This window comes from Nannospalax galili, unplaced genomic scaffold (genome assembly GCF_000622305.1).
Source record: "Nannospalax galili isolate Female #2095 unplaced genomic scaffold, S.galili_v1.0 scaffold357, whole genome shotgun sequence".
Taxonomy (NCBI): domain Eukaryota; kingdom Metazoa; phylum Chordata; class Mammalia; order Rodentia; family Spalacidae; genus Nannospalax; species Nannospalax galili.
The window spans coordinates 169,074-174,740 of record NW_008340410.1 but is presented as its reverse complement, the minus strand read 5'-3'; positions in this window follow the sequence as shown (position 1 = coordinate 174,740).

Sequence of the window (5,667 nt, the reverse complement as noted above, 5' to 3'; positions counted from 1 at the left end):
CAGAAGATGGAAGGACCTCCCATGCTCATGGATTGGAAGAATTAATATTGTGAAGATGACCATCCTACCAAAATGCATTTATAGATTCAATGCAATGCCAATCAAAACCCCCATGACATTTTTCACAGAATTGGAAAAAAAAAATCCCAAGATTCATATGGAAACACAAAAGACCTCGGATAACCAAAACAACCCTGAGTACTAAATGCAAAGCCAGGGGGATTATTGAACAGATGTTTGCTGTATTACAGAGCTATAGTCATAAAACAACACAGTATTGGCACAAAAAAAGACCCATAGATCAGTGGAACAAAATTGAAGACCCAAACATGAGTACATGCATTTTCAGCCACCTGATACTTGACAAAGGGGCCAAGAACATTCACTGGAAGAAAGACAGCATGTTCAGCAAATGGTGCTGACAAATCTGGATCTCCACCTGTAAAAGAATGAAACTAAACCCCTATCTTTCACCTTGCACAAAAGCCAATTCCAAATGGATCAAAGACCGCAATGTAAAGCCTGAAGCTTAAAACTCTGAAACTGTTTGAAGAAAACATTGGCAATAACCTACAAGATATAAGTGTAGGAAAGGATTTTCTAAACCAGACATCAACTGCCCAGGAAACAAGGTCAAGAATAAACAAATAGGAACTCATTAAACTAAAAAGCTTCTGTACATCAAAAGAAGCAACCAAGGAAGTGACGAGAAAACGCACAGAATGGGAGAAAATCTTCACCAGCGACACATCTGATAGAGGTTTAATATCCAGAATATACTAATAAACTCAAAAAACAAAGAATCAAGAAAGGAAATAACCCAATTAAAAGAAGGAACTGAGCAGAGAGTACTCCAAAGAAGAAATAAAGATGGCTAGGAAGCATCTTAAAAGATGTTCAACATCGCTAGTAATTAGGGAAATGCAAATTAAAACCACTTTAAGATTTCATCTTACCCCAGTGAGACTGGCTAAGATCAAGAGAATAAATGATACCAAATGTTGGAGAGGATGTGGGGAAAGGGGAAGACTCATCCACTGCTGGTGGGGCTGCAAACTTGTTCAACCCCAATGGAAAGCAGTGTGGCAAACTCTTAAAAAACTACAGATGAACCTACCATTTGACCCAGTTATACCACTCCTTGGCATATACCCAAAGAACTCATCCTATGGCAGAGACACTTGTACATCCATGTTCGTTGCTGTTCTTTTCACAATAGCTAAGAAATGGAAGCAACCTAAATGTCCCTCAACTGACAAGTGGATAATGAAAATGTGGTTCATTTGTATGATAGAGTTTTACTCAGCAGTTAAGAAAGACGAAATCATGAAATTTGCAGGTAAATGGATGGAACTAGAAATTGTTATACTCAGTGAATTAACACAGACTCAGAAAAAAAAAAAAAAGATATATGTTCTCCCTCATATGTGGATCCTAGCACCAAATCCTGATAAGTAAGTATGTATCCAGACATAACTACAGGAACCAGGGTAATGAAAAGGAACCAGGGAGGTAAAGGAAAAGAAAGAATCTGAAATTGAAAAACAGTAGGAAACAGATGTTAATAAGGGAGATAGGGATAAAAATGGGGTTATTTTAAGGGGAGGGGGAGGTAAAGGTATACAGGGAACCTAGGGGTAAAGGGAAAGGAGCTCAAGAGAGATGGGACCATAGGACAAGGGTATTATTAAGGGAGAAATGGAAAAAATGGGGGCAGGGCCTTAAATGGGGAAACCATGGTAGAAGTGTAGACAATGTGAGACATAAATAATGTCTAGCTAGTTTTAAAAAAACAGAGAGAATCATATTAGTCCAACAACCTACTGACAAATTATACATAAAACTAGATCAAAAAATAGAATATGGGTCTAGGCAAGGTTTATCTAAGAGCATTTGGTCTTTGCCCAAGCTTTATCTACATGGCACATGGTAATTAAAAGTACCAGACTGGTGGAACTAACCTTCTTGAATGTTTAACAGCCATACTATGAGGCCTACACTAATTTGGTCAGAGGGACATAAAGGACAGTTTTTGCTCCTTTCCCACCTAGGTCGACTAAGTTCTAGGGGACTGTGAGCATCTCTCAAAATGTCCTATAATTATGATAAGTCACCTGTCCTCAAGGAGGCCATGGAGACCCCACCATGTGAACTTGAACCAGTGTCCAGTCTACAAAAAGGAGGGTCAACACAGAGGAAACATTTCCTCCATGCTTCCAAGAGAAGCCAGCAACCATCAATCAAGACCTTTGACTTATCTTCACATAGATGGAACTGGTAAAAGAATGGAGCCAGGGGCTCCTCCAAAGCCCATATTACCCCTGAGGAACAGATATTCAAACTACCTTAGGAGTAAAAATAAATTGGATTATCTTGCCAACTGCATGATCTTAAACACACAAAAGGAAAGTATAACCAAAGATTAAAGGGATTAAAGTATTAAAGTATAACCAAATATTAAAGCTACATAACAAGAAACACCACCAGACAGGAGATCCCTTCCTTTGAGTTGTTGGCCAGGGTGGCCCAAGAGACTCCCAGACAGTAATCCAGCATAGAACTGGGAAAATGAACAGCAGACCCCAATCTTATCTAAAGGAATATTGGCAACTGATTGCTGCTAGATGAGGAACAGCTGATCTTACTAAAACAAGGAACTCTAGATAGGCTGACTAGATTCAGTGAATGGACAAGCACTGGAGCATGGCTGGTGGTGCCAACAACACAGTGGACAGTAACAGGGATTACAGAGTTATGAGCTTTAGTGGTGGGATGGGGGGCTATGGGATGGTGCCATTTGGGTTGTGAGTGTATAGATGAATAAGATTGTTTGGGATGTTCTGTATGAAATACACAAAAAATTAAAAACAAAAAAAATGAGTCATATTTGATGATGAAGCATAAAAAATTTACTCCATGTTAATTAGTAGAGGTGAAACACATTACCATTGAAATCTACCTGATGATTGCATATCCATGCTCAGGTGGATCTCAGAAAGTAACTGACTGTGACTAGTAATAATCAGACGCATAGAGATTAGAGATGTATGTGCAAACATCTAAGTTTTAGCAGCATTAAAAATGAGTTTTTCTGTATGAAACTATATTTTAAAATGAAATGGAGATCTTTTGTAAAGTTTAAAACATCATTCAATTTTATGTCTTATATGGTTTATACTGAGTTCAATATTATATAACTGTATTAATTCAACTGTGAACCTAAAAATTTACAGTCAATACTGAAAGAGATGCATCTTTGCTCTGGAAATTATTATTGAATATGTTAATGCTGTAACAAAAATACTTCTTCTAATCATGTGGTTATTAAATAAATAATTTAAAAATAATAATAAATAATTTTTTAAAATCACAAAACTTAAGCACCAAAAACCCCACAGATTACCCAGTTGATAAACTGACTAATGAGTTGAAAAGATAGTTCTCAGAAGAAAAATACAAGTAGTCAAATAAACACTTAAAAATGTGTCCAACATCCTTAGCCATCAAGGAAACACAAACTAAAGCTGCTTTTGAGATTCCACCTCACCCCAGTCAGAATGACTACCATCAAGAAAACAAATGACAACAAATACTGGAGAGAATACGGGACAAGAAGAACCCTTATTCACTACTGGTAAGAATGTCAACTTGTGACACCACTACAGGTGCATGGAGATTCCTCAGAAAACTGAAGCTCAAACTACCCTGTGACCTAGTTGCACCATCCTTGGGGATACACCTGAACTTTATCATACCACAGTGATATTTACATAGATGTTTACAGCTACACCAGTCACAACAGCCAGGAAAGAGAACCAGTCTAGATGTCCATCAACAGACAAATGGATAAAGAAAACATGGTGCATATACACGGTGAAATTGATGCAGCCCTAAAGAAAAGTGAAACCATGGCACTGGTAAGAAAATGTTTCCAACTGGAAATCGTTATGTTCAGGGAAGTAAGCCAGAATCAGAAAGACAAATACCACGTGTTTTCTCTCATACACAGAACCTAAATATGTCACAAAGCTAAAAAGGGGACTACGAGTGGGAAAGAAGGCGTCTTAAAGAAGGTGGGAAGTAGGACACATAAAAAAGCAGAAGGGTGAGGCTAGCTAGGGGAACATTCCAGAATTGGTTTGCTCTGACCTCACCAAGTGACCCTGCCTCAATAAGTAAAGCAGAATGATCAAGGAAGACATCCATCATCAACTTCAGGTTTCCACATGAATATTCACACATGTACATATGAACCTGCACATATGTGTGCACCCACACATACACGAGCATGTATACACATATCACATACACACTCAGAATAAGAAAATATAATCAACATTGGGGTTACAGAAAAAATGGAGAAAGCAGAGAGATAGAAAAATGTGAAAAAATCTGTATTGGTGAAGAAACCGAGTCCTGAAGCAGAAAGCCTACCAACAAGAGTGAACGAGAAAGCCGAGAACTGACCTCCACCCAACACCACCTTAGGAAGCTCCAGGACCTGACGGCAACCCAAATGCAAAATAAACAGAATCACATTGACTCAGAATCCTCATTAACAGTTGTTAGAAGACAATTAAAACTTCAAGTTAAGATTCTTGGGTTGAGAAATAGTTTCTCCAAGTTCAGAAGTCTGTGATTCTCCTTTGTTGCTGTTTGGTTGTTATTGTTGCTGCTGCTGCTATTGCTGTTTTATTTTACTTTGCTTTACTTTGCTTGGTTTTGTTTCATTTGGCCTGGACTGTAAGTTTCCTCTCTCTCCTCAGGTGGGAGCCAAGGCTCCTCTTCTCTGCTCTAAGACACTGGCTGTGGCTCTATTAGAATAAGCATTCTAATGCAATGCCATGCCAGTTTTTTGGTATGTTCTTCCCTAATCCATAGATTCCCATGAGGAGAGGATTGTGTTTTAATTATCTTTTCACCCTCAGCACCCGGGATTCTGAAGTAGAGTGGCCCTTAATAAATGTAGATTAAAAGAACAAATGGATAAATAGAACTTTTCCTATAGTAATTGTGAACAACTGAATGTTTCTGAGAGAGATGTAAAAACTCTGGAGTCTGTGCTTGAAGCAGCAGTCTAGTTAGAAAAGCTGTTGCTCTGTGTGGCAAGGTTTGACTAGGTGGAGTTCCTGTATGTCAAGGGATATGACTTAAATGGAGGCATGTCGTAGCATGTAATAACAAGCTAAGCCAAGCTCTCTTACACTTAGGCAGGAGGTTGATTACAATTATATTCACTGTCAATTCCTTCTGCACAGTACTGTGGTTTATCCTGAAGCCCTGTCTTCATTTCCACCATGGGATGTGTGTCATTTGTAGCTTCACAACCTCCAAAAACCTTTCATGGCAACAGACTGTGAGCTTCTAGGAAAGGCCTTAGGGCACTCATTGGGGGACTGCTGTGCACTAATCGGTGCTTCCTAGAGTCACATGGAAGCCGTGAGTTAGATGATCTGTACATTTACTCACAGAGGGGTCATTATGATGCTTTTTTTTGGAATAACTGTGGCCATGTGGGTTGTGTCAGATGCACAACAGCTTAGGAAGCTGGCTTTTCATCCCTGGCCTGGTACAGTTGAGGGATATGGCAGATTTCTGAGCTGACAGTCCAACAAAGTTTCAATAAGAGTGGTTGGCACCTATAGAGAGTGTGTCAGGCTCTTGGCT